This window comes from Acipenser ruthenus, unplaced genomic scaffold (genome assembly GCF_902713425.1).
Source record: "Acipenser ruthenus unplaced genomic scaffold, fAciRut3.2 maternal haplotype, whole genome shotgun sequence".
Classification (NCBI taxonomy): Eukaryota; Metazoa; Chordata; class Actinopteri; order Acipenseriformes; family Acipenseridae; genus Acipenser; species Acipenser ruthenus.
This window is the reverse complement of record NW_026708306.1, coordinates 17450-27010: the sequence shown is the minus strand read 5'-3', so window position 1 is coordinate 27010 and position 9561 is coordinate 17450. Positions and strand designations below refer to the sequence as shown.

At 43.0% G+C, this 9561-nt stretch overlaps 31 non-coding genes and 2 pseudogenes across 31 annotated transcripts; 23 read left to right on the top strand and 10 right to left on the bottom strand.

Moving 5' to 3' along the window:
* The first annotated feature begins 2078 nt into the window (after window positions 1-2078).
* Window positions 2079-2197, top strand: LOC131730849 (5S ribosomal RNA). The gene has a single exon (XR_009324373.1). It is a non-coding gene; the product is annotated as a 5S ribosomal RNA (ribosomal RNA).
* Window positions 2198-2297: 100 nt separating this feature from the next.
* On the top strand, window positions 2298-2416 carry LOC131730615 (5S ribosomal RNA). The gene has a single exon (XR_009324143.1). It is a non-coding gene; the product is annotated as a 5S ribosomal RNA (ribosomal RNA).
* A 99-nt stretch (window positions 2417-2515) lies between these two features.
* LOC131730875 (5S ribosomal RNA) lies at window positions 2516-2644 on the top strand (annotated as a pseudogene).
* A 114-nt stretch (window positions 2645-2758) lies between these two features.
* On the top strand, window positions 2759-2877 carry LOC131730614 (5S ribosomal RNA). Its single transcript, XR_009324142.1, has one exon. It is a non-coding gene; the product is annotated as a 5S ribosomal RNA (ribosomal RNA).
* A 100-nt stretch (window positions 2878-2977) lies between these two features.
* LOC131730613 (5S ribosomal RNA) lies at window positions 2978-3096 on the top strand. The gene has a single exon (XR_009324141.1). It is a non-coding gene; the product is annotated as a 5S ribosomal RNA (ribosomal RNA).
* A 100-nt stretch (window positions 3097-3196) lies between these two features.
* Window positions 3197-3315, top strand: LOC131730612 (5S ribosomal RNA). The gene has a single exon (XR_009324140.1). It is a non-coding gene; the product is annotated as a 5S ribosomal RNA (ribosomal RNA).
* Window positions 3316-3429: 114 nt separating this feature from the next.
* Window positions 3430-3548, top strand: LOC131730831 (5S ribosomal RNA). Its single transcript, XR_009324355.1, has one exon. It is a non-coding gene; the product is annotated as a 5S ribosomal RNA (ribosomal RNA).
* A 100-nt stretch (window positions 3549-3648) lies between these two features.
* Window positions 3649-3767, top strand: LOC131730695 (5S ribosomal RNA). Its single transcript, XR_009324222.1, has one exon. It is a non-coding gene; the product is annotated as a 5S ribosomal RNA (ribosomal RNA).
* A 100-nt stretch (window positions 3768-3867) lies between these two features.
* LOC131730822 (5S ribosomal RNA) lies at window positions 3868-3986 on the top strand. Its single transcript, XR_009324346.1, has one exon. It is a non-coding gene; the product is annotated as a 5S ribosomal RNA (ribosomal RNA).
* A 100-nt stretch (window positions 3987-4086) lies between these two features.
* On the top strand, window positions 4087-4205 carry LOC131730834 (5S ribosomal RNA). Its single transcript, XR_009324357.1, has one exon. It is a non-coding gene; the product is annotated as a 5S ribosomal RNA (ribosomal RNA).
* A 100-nt stretch (window positions 4206-4305) lies between these two features.
* On the top strand, window positions 4306-4424 carry LOC131730829 (5S ribosomal RNA). The gene has a single exon (XR_009324353.1). It is a non-coding gene; the product is annotated as a 5S ribosomal RNA (ribosomal RNA).
* A 114-nt stretch (window positions 4425-4538) lies between these two features.
* LOC131730848 (5S ribosomal RNA) lies at window positions 4539-4657 on the top strand. Its single transcript, XR_009324372.1, has one exon. It is a non-coding gene; the product is annotated as a 5S ribosomal RNA (ribosomal RNA).
* Window positions 4658-4757: 100 nt separating this feature from the next.
* Window positions 4758-4876, top strand: LOC131730833 (5S ribosomal RNA). The gene has a single exon (XR_009324356.1). It is a non-coding gene; the product is annotated as a 5S ribosomal RNA (ribosomal RNA).
* Window positions 4877-4976: 100 nt separating this feature from the next.
* Window positions 4977-5095, top strand: LOC131730611 (5S ribosomal RNA). Its single transcript, XR_009324139.1, has one exon. It is a non-coding gene; the product is annotated as a 5S ribosomal RNA (ribosomal RNA).
* Window positions 5096-5195: 100 nt separating this feature from the next.
* On the top strand, window positions 5196-5314 carry LOC131730866 (5S ribosomal RNA). Its single transcript, XR_009324390.1, has one exon. It is a non-coding gene; the product is annotated as a 5S ribosomal RNA (ribosomal RNA).
* A 100-nt stretch (window positions 5315-5414) lies between these two features.
* On the top strand, window positions 5415-5533 carry LOC131730609 (5S ribosomal RNA). The gene has a single exon (XR_009324137.1). It is a non-coding gene; the product is annotated as a 5S ribosomal RNA (ribosomal RNA).
* Window positions 5534-5647: 114 nt separating this feature from the next.
* LOC131730608 (5S ribosomal RNA) lies at window positions 5648-5766 on the top strand. The gene has a single exon (XR_009324136.1). It is a non-coding gene; the product is annotated as a 5S ribosomal RNA (ribosomal RNA).
* A 114-nt stretch (window positions 5767-5880) lies between these two features.
* Window positions 5881-5999, top strand: LOC131730607 (5S ribosomal RNA). Its single transcript, XR_009324135.1, has one exon. It is a non-coding gene; the product is annotated as a 5S ribosomal RNA (ribosomal RNA).
* Window positions 6000-6099: 100 nt separating this feature from the next.
* Window positions 6100-6218, top strand: LOC131730606 (5S ribosomal RNA). Its single transcript, XR_009324134.1, has one exon. It is a non-coding gene; the product is annotated as a 5S ribosomal RNA (ribosomal RNA).
* A 100-nt stretch (window positions 6219-6318) lies between these two features.
* Window positions 6319-6437, top strand: LOC131730858 (5S ribosomal RNA). The gene has a single exon (XR_009324382.1). It is a non-coding gene; the product is annotated as a 5S ribosomal RNA (ribosomal RNA).
* Window positions 6438-6537: 100 nt separating this feature from the next.
* LOC131730857 (5S ribosomal RNA) lies at window positions 6538-6656 on the top strand. The gene has a single exon (XR_009324381.1). It is a non-coding gene; the product is annotated as a 5S ribosomal RNA (ribosomal RNA).
* A 100-nt stretch (window positions 6657-6756) lies between these two features.
* Window positions 6757-6875, top strand: LOC131730605 (5S ribosomal RNA). Its single transcript, XR_009324133.1, has one exon. It is a non-coding gene; the product is annotated as a 5S ribosomal RNA (ribosomal RNA).
* Window positions 6876-6989: 114 nt separating this feature from the next.
* LOC131730604 (5S ribosomal RNA) lies at window positions 6990-7108 on the top strand. Its single transcript, XR_009324132.1, has one exon. It is a non-coding gene; the product is annotated as a 5S ribosomal RNA (ribosomal RNA).
* A 134-nt stretch (window positions 7109-7242) lies between these two features.
* LOC131730603 (5S ribosomal RNA) lies at window positions 7243-7361 on the bottom strand. Its single transcript, XR_009324131.1, has one exon. It is a non-coding gene; the product is annotated as a 5S ribosomal RNA (ribosomal RNA).
* Window positions 7362-7617: 256 nt separating this feature from the next.
* Window positions 7618-7736, bottom strand: LOC131730602 (5S ribosomal RNA). Its single transcript, XR_009324130.1, has one exon. It is a non-coding gene; the product is annotated as a 5S ribosomal RNA (ribosomal RNA).
* A 100-nt stretch (window positions 7737-7836) lies between these two features.
* On the bottom strand, window positions 7837-7955 carry LOC131730843 (5S ribosomal RNA). The gene has a single exon (XR_009324367.1). It is a non-coding gene; the product is annotated as a 5S ribosomal RNA (ribosomal RNA).
* Window positions 7956-8055: 100 nt separating this feature from the next.
* Window positions 8056-8174, bottom strand: LOC131730601 (5S ribosomal RNA). Its single transcript, XR_009324129.1, has one exon. It is a non-coding gene; the product is annotated as a 5S ribosomal RNA (ribosomal RNA).
* A 114-nt stretch (window positions 8175-8288) lies between these two features.
* On the bottom strand, window positions 8289-8407 carry LOC131730600 (5S ribosomal RNA). The gene has a single exon (XR_009324128.1). It is a non-coding gene; the product is annotated as a 5S ribosomal RNA (ribosomal RNA).
* Window positions 8408-8507: 100 nt separating this feature from the next.
* LOC131730598 (5S ribosomal RNA) lies at window positions 8508-8626 on the bottom strand. The gene has a single exon (XR_009324126.1). It is a non-coding gene; the product is annotated as a 5S ribosomal RNA (ribosomal RNA).
* A 100-nt stretch (window positions 8627-8726) lies between these two features.
* LOC131730880 (5S ribosomal RNA) lies at window positions 8727-8845 on the bottom strand (annotated as a pseudogene).
* Window positions 8846-8945: 100 nt separating this feature from the next.
* Window positions 8946-9064, bottom strand: LOC131730826 (5S ribosomal RNA). The gene has a single exon (XR_009324350.1). It is a non-coding gene; the product is annotated as a 5S ribosomal RNA (ribosomal RNA).
* Window positions 9065-9178: 114 nt separating this feature from the next.
* Window positions 9179-9297, bottom strand: LOC131730597 (5S ribosomal RNA). The gene has a single exon (XR_009324125.1). It is a non-coding gene; the product is annotated as a 5S ribosomal RNA (ribosomal RNA).
* Window positions 9298-9411: 114 nt separating this feature from the next.
* Window positions 9412-9530, bottom strand: LOC131730596 (5S ribosomal RNA). The gene has a single exon (XR_009324124.1). It is a non-coding gene; the product is annotated as a 5S ribosomal RNA (ribosomal RNA).
* Between the last annotated feature and the right edge of the window lie 31 nt (window positions 9531-9561).

Below are 9561 nucleotides of genomic sequence, written 5' to 3'. Positions count from 1 at the left end.
CTGTATTTTCCAGCTATATTCATACTGGCTAAATCCAGTTCGTTAAAGACATCTCCTCCCTTGCCAAGTTTGGTAGTGATGGATATTTCTATAAATCTATACCTATGCCTCCTTTGCCCTTCGACTAGTTATTTTAGGTGTTAAGACCATCCATTCTAACACCCTACATGTGTAGTCAGGCCTTCGGTACTGTAATCCTTCTGATAAGAAAATTCCGGCTTCCTCCCACCAAAAAGGCTTTCCAGCAGCTAATATTAATCTCTCCAAGGGCAGGCTGATAGAGAGTTCAAGAAGACAGGTCACATAGTTTATTCTTCTGAAACCTACCTCCTGCTTTTTATTCTTCATTATTTATTCAATTCTTTTATTTTATATGTTCTACCACAACTTTCTTTATGCTGCATCTTTTAACCTCAAAGTCAAATTAGTACGTTACTTCTTATAGTATATGGCTGCTAACCTTATTACTTTCTGCTAGCAGCAGTATATCAGCAATATTACAATAGAATTTTATTCAATTTTTCTGCTCTCTATTCGTGGTGTATCTTCTGACAATGCTTATTTCTCTTAAGTTAGAGTCTGCTTTTACTCTAGGCTGTTCTTACTCACCTACTTATTTTAAAACTGAACTACAAGCAGAAACCTACTAAAGCGAGGTCTTTTAATCCTTTACTTAAAAATACTCCTAACTCCTTTTCCCTTTATATTCAGAAGTTATAATTCTTGAATGCAAGCACACAGTAATTCTTTTCATTGAATTAGGACTTAGTTTTTAACCATGCTCATCTTGGTAAAAAAGAGCTTCAGGTATACTATCATATTAAGCAAAGTGAATCATATGATCTTATACATAAACATTGTTCATAGTATCTCATACTAACAATAATTATCACTACCTATGATTATATGTTACCACAACAATCTATATCACTTAGAACAAGCATGTTAACATGTATTTAGTAATATAGCATTATTCTGTTATTCAGGCTAGAAAGTTTCAATAGAAATCTCAGCACCCTATTCTGGAGCTATGCCCATCTTGATAAGAGACGGTTTAGAGCTGACTGAGTTAGAGTGTCAGGCAGTCCCGGCTCCAGTTAAAAGGTCATACAGAGAAAGCATTCTTACAGCAATGGCTATAAACTAAAACTATTGAATATTACACATACAAACTAAAAACTACTAAACATTTACAAATGATTATAGTACATGCATTTCATTAATATATTTAAATCATCCAATCCATGTCCAAGGCTTCAGCTCGTTCCCAGCAGGACTCCATTTCTGTTCTGGGTTCGTCCCTGGTTGGCTCAGCGAAAACCACCACAGGCCCCTTTATCCAGCGTTTGGCATCACAGGTGTGGGTCGCCATGGTATTGACTTTATACCTACAAGACACTTGTACACGCTTAATAGGGACACCTTCCTCACATTCTAATTTACCTAGATGTGCCCATTTTACCAGGTGGCCGCTCTCACAATCCATACACTCAACTCTTTTTACATCTCTGGGATTTACATTCAAATGAGAGAAAGAAAGCCCCTCGGAATCATCACACTCAAACAAGATTCGACAATGTTTCACTAAATGACTGCAGGCTGGACATGGCTTAGGCCCAGTCCGGGGTGATTCACCTCTGCATCTGCCACAGTCACACACAACAAGAGAATCACTTCTTATTTCATGAACCAGGGCTAACTCTGTGCCTCTCACAAGCATTCTGGACCTGTACATGTTTTTATCACGCATCTCCTTCTGCTCGCACAGAGATACCTTAGGGGGTATGCCATCCATCCAGAACACAGTGGGAGGCCAGAACTCACTATTGTTCATGTCAGCAGGCACCCAGCATTTATTCTCCTCCGCATCATCAGTGGACAAACTTAATACAACTGAATCTGACTCAATCGAGGAACCGTGAACTCTAGCCACTGAGACCCTCCAGGCGAAGGGATCCAATGTCTTATTACATATAATAGTTGGTTCGGGGTCACCCGTGACAGAGGACAAAAGGAAATTTTGGAGGAATCACCCCCAGCTCACTAAACATAAAAGTCATGAAAGCAGAAATGCAATCGCCTGCGGCCACACCACCTTGAATAAGCCTGATCTCGTCTGATCTCAGAAGCTAAGCAATGTTGGTCTTGGTTAGTACTTGGATGGGAGACCACCTGGGAATATCAAGTGCTGCAGGCATTACATTTTACAATTGAAATGTGTGGAGGACAAAAGGAAATTTTGGAGGAATCACCCCCAGCTCACTAAACATAAAAGTTATGAAAGCAGAAATGCAATCGCCTGCGGCCACACCACCTTGAATAAGCCTGATCTCGTCTGATCTCAGAAGCTAAGCAATGTTGGGCTTGGTTAGTACTTGGATGGGAGACCACCTGGGAATATCAAGTGCTGCAGGCATTACATTTTACAATTGAAATGTGTGGAGGACAAAAGGAAATTTTGGAGGAATCACCCCAGCTCACTAAACATAAAAGTCATGAAAGCAGTAATGCAATCGCCTGCGGCCACACCACCTTGAATAAGCCTGATCTCGCCTGATCTCGTCTGATCTCAGAAGCTAAGCAATGTTGGGCTTGGTTAGTACTTGGATGGGAGACCACCTGGGAATATCAAGTGCTGCAGGCATTACATTTTTGTAATTACATTTTACAATTGAAATGTGTGGAGGACAAAAGGAAATTTTGGAGGAATCACCCCCAGCTCACTAAACATAAAAGTCATGAAAGCAGAACAGCAATCGCCTGCGGCCACACCACCTTGAATAAGCCTGATCTCGTCTGATCTCAGAAGCTAAGCAATGTTGGGCTTGGTTAGTACTTGGATGGGAGACCACCTGGGAATATCAAGTGCTGCAGGCATTACATTTTACAATTGAAATGTGTGGAGGACAAAAGGAAATTTTGGAGGAATCACCCCCAGATCACTAAACATAAAAGTCATGAAAGCAGAAATGCAATCGCCTGCGGCCACACCACCTTGAATAAGCCTGATCTCGTCTGATCTCAGAAGCTAAGCAATGTTGGGCTTGGTTAGTACTTGGATGGGAGACCACCTGGGAATATCAAGTGCTGCAGGCATTACATTTTACAATTGAAATGTGTGGAGGACAAAAGGAAATTTTGGAGGAATCACCCCCAGCTCACTAAACATAAAAGTCATGAAAGCAGAAATGCAATCGCCTGCGGCCACACCACCTTGAATAAGCCTGATCTCGTCTGATCTCAGAAGCTAAGCAATGTTGGGCTTGGTTAGTACTTGGATGGGAGACCACCTGGGAATATCAAGTGCTGCAGGCATTACATTTTTGTAATTACATTTTACAATTGAAATGTGTGGAGGACAAAAGGAAATTTTGGAGGAATCACCCCCAGCTCACTAAACATAAAAGTCATGAAAGCAGAAATGCAATCGCCTGTGGCCACACCACCTTGAATAAGCCTGATCTCGTCTGATCTCAGAAGCTAAGCAATGTTGGGCTTGGTTAGTACTTGGATGGGAGACCACCTGGGAATATCAAGTGCTGCAGGCATTACATTTTACAATTGAAATGTGTGGAGGACAAAAGGAAATTTTGGAGGAATCACCCCCAGCTCACTAAACATAAAAGTCATGAAAGCAGAAATGCAATCGCCTGCGGCCACACCACCTTGAATAAGCCTGATCTCGTCTGATCTCAGAAGCTAAGCAAAGTTGGGCTTGGTTAGTACTTGGATGGGAGACCACCTGGGAATATCAAGTGCTGCAGGCATTACATTTTACAATTGAAATGTGTGGAGGACAAAAGGAAATTTTGGAGGAATCACCCCCAGCTCACTAAACATAAAAGTCATGAAAGCAGAAATGCAATCGCCTGCGGCCAAACCACCTTGAATAAGCCTGATCTCGTCTGATCTCAGAAGCTAAGCAATGTTGGGCTTGGTTAGTACTTGGATGGGAGACCACCTGGGAATATCAAGTGCTGCAGGCATTACATTTTACAATTGAAATGTGTGGAGGACAAAAGGAAATTTTGGAGGAATCACCCCCAGCTCACTAAACATAAAAGTCATGAAAGCAGAAATGCAATCGCCTGCGGCCACACCACCTTGAATAAGCCTGATCTCGTCTGATCTCGGAAGCTAAGCAATGTTGGGCTTGGTTAGTACTTGGATGGGAGACCACCTGGGAATATCAAGTGCTGCAGGCATTACATTTTACAATTGAAATGTGTGGAGGACAAAAGGAAATTTTGGAGGAATCACCCCCAGCTCACTAAACATAAAAGTCATGAAAGCAGAAATGCAATCGCCTGCGGCCACACCACCTTGAATAAGCCTGATCTCGTCTGATCTCAGAAGCTAAGCAATGTTGGGCTTGGTTAGTACTTGGATGGGAGACCACCTGGGAGTATCAAGTGCTGCAGGCATTACATTTTTGTAATTACATTTTACAATTGAAATGTGTGGAGGACAAAAGGAAATTTTGGAGGAATCACCCCCAGCTCACTAAACATAAAAGTCATGAAAGCAGAACAGCAATCGCCTGCGGCCACACCACCTTGAATAAGCCTGATCTCGTCTGATCTCAGATGCTAAGCAATGTTGGGCTTGGTTAGTACTTGGATGGGAGACCACCTGGGAATATCAAGTGCTGCAGGCATTACATTTTACAATTGAAATGTGTGGAGGACAAAAGGAAATTTTGGAGGAATCACCCCCAGCTCACTAAACATAAAAGTCATGAAAGCAGAAACGCAATCGCCTGCGGCCACACCCCCTTGAATAAGCCTGATCTCGTCTGATCTCAGAAGCTAAGCAATGTTGGGCTTGGTTAGTACTTGGATGGGAGACCACCTGGGAATATCAAGTGCTGCAGGCATTACATTTTACAATTGAAATGTGTGGAGGACAAAAGGAAATTTTGGAGGAATCACCCCCAGCTCACTAAACATAAAAGTCATGAAAGCAGAACAGCAATCGCCTGCGGCCACACCACCTTGAATAAGCCTGATCTCGTCTGATCTCAGAAGCTAAGCAATGTTGGGCTTGGTTAGTACTTGGATGGGAGACCACCTGGGAATATCAAGTGCTGCAGGCATTACATTTTACAATTGAAATGTGTGGAGGACAAAAGGAAATTTTGGAGGAATCACCCCCAGCTCACTAAACATAAAAGTCATGAAAGCAGAACAGCAATCGCCTGCGGCCACACCACCTTGAATAAGCCTGATCTCGTCTGATCTCAGAAGCTAAGCAATGTTTGGCTTGGTTAGTACTTGGGTGGGAGACCACCTGGGAATATCAAGTGCTGCAGGCATTACATTTTACAATTGAAATGTGTGGAGGACAAAAGGAAATTTTGGAGGAATCACCCCCAGCTCACTAAACATAAAAGTCATGAAAGCAGAAATGCAATCGCCTGCGGCCACACCACCTTGAATAAGCCTGATCTCGTCTGATCTCAGAAGCTAAGCAATGTTGGGCTTGGTTAGTACTTGGATGGGAGACCACCTGGGAATATCAAGTGCTGCAGGCATTACATTTTTGTAATTACATTTTACAATTGAAATGTGTGGAGGACAAAAGGAAATTTTGGAGGAATCACCCCCAGCTCACTAAACATAAAAGTCATGAAAGCAGAAATGCAATCGCCTGCGGCCACACCACCTTGAATAAGCCTGATCTCGTCTGATCTCAGAAGCTAAGCAATGTTGGGCTTGGTTAGTACTTGGATGGGAGACCACCTGGGAATATCAAGTGCTGCAGGCATTACATTTTTGTAATTACATTTTACAATTGAAATGTGTGGAGGACAAAAGGAAATTTTGGAGGAATCACCCCCAGCTCACTAAACATAAAAGTCATGAAAGCAGAAATGCAATCGCCTGCGGCCACACCACCTTGAATAAGCCTGATCTCGTCTGATCTCAGAAGCTAAGCAATGTTGGGCTTGGTTAGTACTTGGATGGGAGACCACCTGGGAATATCAAGTGCTGCAGGCATTACATTTTACAATTGAAATGTGTGGAGGACAAAAGGAAATTTTGGAGGAATCACCCCCAGCTCACTAAACATAAAAGTCATGAAAGCAGAAATGCAATCGCCTGCGGCCACACCACCTTGAATAAGCCTGATCTCGTCTGATCTCAGAAGCTAAGCAATGTTGGGCTTGGTTAGTACTTGGATGGGAGACCACCTGGGAATATCAAGTGCTGCAGGCATTACATTTTACAATTGAAATGTGTTGAGGAGAAAAGGAAATTTTGGAGGAATCACCCCCAGCTCACTAAACATAAAAGTCATGAAAGCAGAAATGCAATCGCCTGCGGCCACACCACCTTGAATAAGCCTGTTCTCGTCTGATCTCAGAAGCTAAGCAATGTTGGGCTTGGTTAGTACTTGGATGGGAGACCACCTGGGAATATCAAGTGCTGCAGGCATTACATTTTACAATTGAAATGTGTGGAGGACAAAAGGAAATTTTGGAGGAATCACCCCCAGCTCACTAAACATAAAAGTCATGAAAGCAGAAATGCAATCGCCTGCGGCCACACCACCTTGAATAAGCCTGTTCTCGTCTGATCTCAGAAGCTAAGCAATGTTGGGCTTGGTTAGTACTTGGATGGGAGACCACCTGGGAATATCAAGTGCTGCAGGCATTACATTTTACAATTGAAATGTGTGGAGGACAAAAGGAAATTTTGGAGGAATCACCCCCAGCTCACTAAACATAAAAGTCATGAAAGCAGAAATGCAATCGCCTGCGGCCACACCACCTTGAATAAGCCTGATCTCGTCTGATCTCAGAAGCTAAGCAATGTTGGGCTTGGTTAGTACTTGGATGGGAGACCACCTGGGAATATCAAGTGCTGCAGGCATTACATTTTTGTAATTACATTTTACAATTGAAATGTGTGGAGGACAAAAGGAAATTTTGGAGGAATCACCCCCAGCTCACTAAACATAAAAGTCATGAAAGCAGAAATGCAATCGCCTGCGGCCACACCACCTTGAATAAGCCTGATCTCGTCTGATCTCAGAAGCTAAGCAATGTTGGGCTTGGTTAGTACTTGGATGGGAGACCACCTGGGAATATCAAGTGCTGCAGGCATTACATTTTAGTAATTACATTTTACAATTGAAATGTGTGCATTTCTGCTTTCATGACTTTTATGTTTAGTGAGCTGGGGGTGATTCCTCCAAAATTTCCTTTTGTCCTCCACACATTTCTATTGTAAAATGTAATGCCTGCAGCACTTGATATTCCCAGGTGGTCTCCCATCCAAGTACTAACCAAGCCCAACATTGCTTAGCTTCTGAGATCAGACGAGATCAGGCTTATTCAAGGTGGTGTGGCCGCAGGCGATTGCATTTCTGCTTTCATGACTTTTATGTTTAGTGAGCTGGGGGTGATTCCTCCAAAATTTCCTTTTGGATGGGAGACCACCTGGGAATATCAAGTGCTGCAGGCATTACATTTTTGTAATTACATTTTACAATTGAAATGTGTGGAGGACAAAAGGAAATTTTGGAGGAATCACCCCCAGCTCACTAAACATAAAAGTCATGAAAGCAGAAATGCACACATTTCAATTGTAAAATGTAATTACTAAAATGTAATGCCTGCAGCACTTGATATTCCCAGGTGGTCTCCCATCCAAGTACTAACCAAGCCCAACATTGCTTAGCTTCTGAGATCAGACGAGATCAGGCTTATTCAAGGTGGTGTGGCCGCAGGCGATTGCATTTCTGCTTTCATGACTTTTATGTTTAGTGAGCTGGGGGTGATTCCTCCAAAATTTCCTTTTGTCCTCCACACATTTCAATTGTAAAATGTAATGCCTGCAGCACTTGATATTCCCAGGTGGTATCCCATCCAAGTACTAACCAAGCCCAACATTGCTTAGCTTCTGAGATCAGACGAGATCAGGCTTATTCAAGGTGGTGTGGCCGCAGGCGATGGCATTTCTGTTTTCATGACTTTTATGTTTAGTGAGCTGGGGGTGATTCCTCCAAAATTTCCTTTTGTCCTCCACACATTTCTATTGTAAAATGTAATGCCTGCAGCACTTGATATTCCCAGGTGGTCTCCCATCCAAGTACTAACCAAGCCCAACATTGCTTAGCTTCTGAGATCAGACGAGATCAGGCTTATTCAAGGTGGTGTGGCCGCAGGCGATTGCATTTCTGCTTTCATGACTTTTATGTTTAGTGAGCTGGGGGTGATTCCTCCAAAATTTCCTTTTGTCCTCCACACATTTCAATTGTAAAATGTAATTACAAAAATGTAATGCCTGCAGCACTTGATATTCCCAGGTGGTCTCCCATCCAAGTACTAACCAAGCCCAACATTGCTTAGCTTCTGAGATCAGACGAGATCAGGCTTATTCAAGGTGGTGTGGCCGCAGGCGATTGCATTTCTGCTTTCATGACTTTTATGTTTAGTGAGCTGGGGGTGATTGCTCCAAAATTTCCTTTTGTCCTCCACACATTTCAATTGTAAAATGTAATGCCTGCAGCACTTGATATTCCCAGGTGGTCTCCCATCCAAGTACTAACCAAGCCCAACATTGCTTAGCTTCTGAGATCAGACGAGATCAGGCTTATTCAAGGTGGTGTGGCCGCAGGCGATTGCATTTCTGCTTTCATGACTTTTATGTTTAGTGAGCTGGGGGTGATTCCTCCAAAATTTCCTTTTGTCCTCCACACATTTCAATTGTAAAATGTAATACCTGCAGCACTTGATATTCCCAGGTGGTCTCCCATCCAAGTACTAACCAAGCCCAACATTGCTTAGCTTCTGAGAATAGACGAGATCAGGCTTATTCAAGGTGGTGTGGCCGCAGGCATTTGCATTTCTGCTTTCATGACTTTTATGTTTAGTGAGCTGGGGGTGATTCCTCCAAAATTTCCTTTTGTCCTCCACACATTTCAATTGTAAAATGTAATGCCTGCAGCACTTGATATTCCCAGGTGGTCTCCCATCCAAGTACTAACCAAGCCCAACGTTGCTTAGCTTCTGAGATCAGACGAGATCAGGCTTATTCAAGGTGGTGTGGCCGCAGGCGATTGCATTTCTGCTTTCATGACTTTTATGTTTAGTGAGCTGGGGGTGATTCCTCCAAAATTTCCTTTTGTCCTCCACACATTTCAATTGTAAAATGTAATTACTAAAATGTAATGCCTGCAGCACTTGATATTCCCAGGTGGTCTCCCATCCAAGTACTAACCAAGCCCAACATTGCTTAGCTTCTGAGATCAGACGAGATCAGGCTTATTCAAGGTGGTGTGGCCGCAGGCGATGGCATTTCTGCTTTCATGACTTTTATGTTTAGTGAGCTGGGGGTGATTCCTCCAAAATTTCCTTTTGTCCTCCACACATTTCAATTGTAAAATGTAATGCCAAAAATGTAATGCCTGCAGCACTTGATATTCCCAGGTGGTCTCCCATCCAAGTACTAACCAAGCCCAACATTGCTTAGCTTCTGAGATCAGACGAGATCAGGCTTATTCAAGGTGGTGTGGCCGCAGGCGATTGCATTTCTGCTTTCATGACTTTTATGT